Source organism: Theobroma umbraticum, unplaced genomic scaffold (assembly GCF_002168275.2).
Source record: "Theobroma umbraticum cultivar Fairchild unplaced genomic scaffold, ASM216827v3 scaffold_81.0, whole genome shotgun sequence".
Taxonomy (NCBI): Eukaryota; Viridiplantae; Streptophyta; class Magnoliopsida; order Malvales; family Malvaceae; genus Theobroma; species Theobroma umbraticum.
In genome coordinates, this window is record NW_018397268.1 from 5,982,887 (window position 1) to 5,983,337 (window position 451).

Sequence of the window (451 nt, forward strand, 5' to 3'; positions counted from 1 at the left end):
GGATTTACACCCTTAAAGTTGAAGATTCATAAAGAAGTCTCAAGATATATAACGACTGAAAAAGTTGATGATGAAGAAAAAACCCCAATGGAGTCATCTAGACTTTCAGTTTTCAATCGCTTGGGTATAGCCATGACTCGAACTTCAGTTTTTGATCGATTAAGCATTCCTTTAGATCAAGGTTCAGTGTTCAATCATATTAAGAGAGATTATACAAAATGAACATCAAGAAGTTCCATTAGTTCAAGGCTAAAAAGAAAAGCCCCACATAAGAAGAATGAAAAAAGCCTTGTGACATATGAATTAAAGGATTTTCATAGCATCATCCCTTCACGAATGAAAAGAAAAGGTGACTTGATTGTAACAAATGATGAAACATTAAAGGCTAGAAGGTGCACTGTGGTTTTGACTAAACAAGCCTCATCTCCAAAAGAGGAAAAGCAAGAAAAAA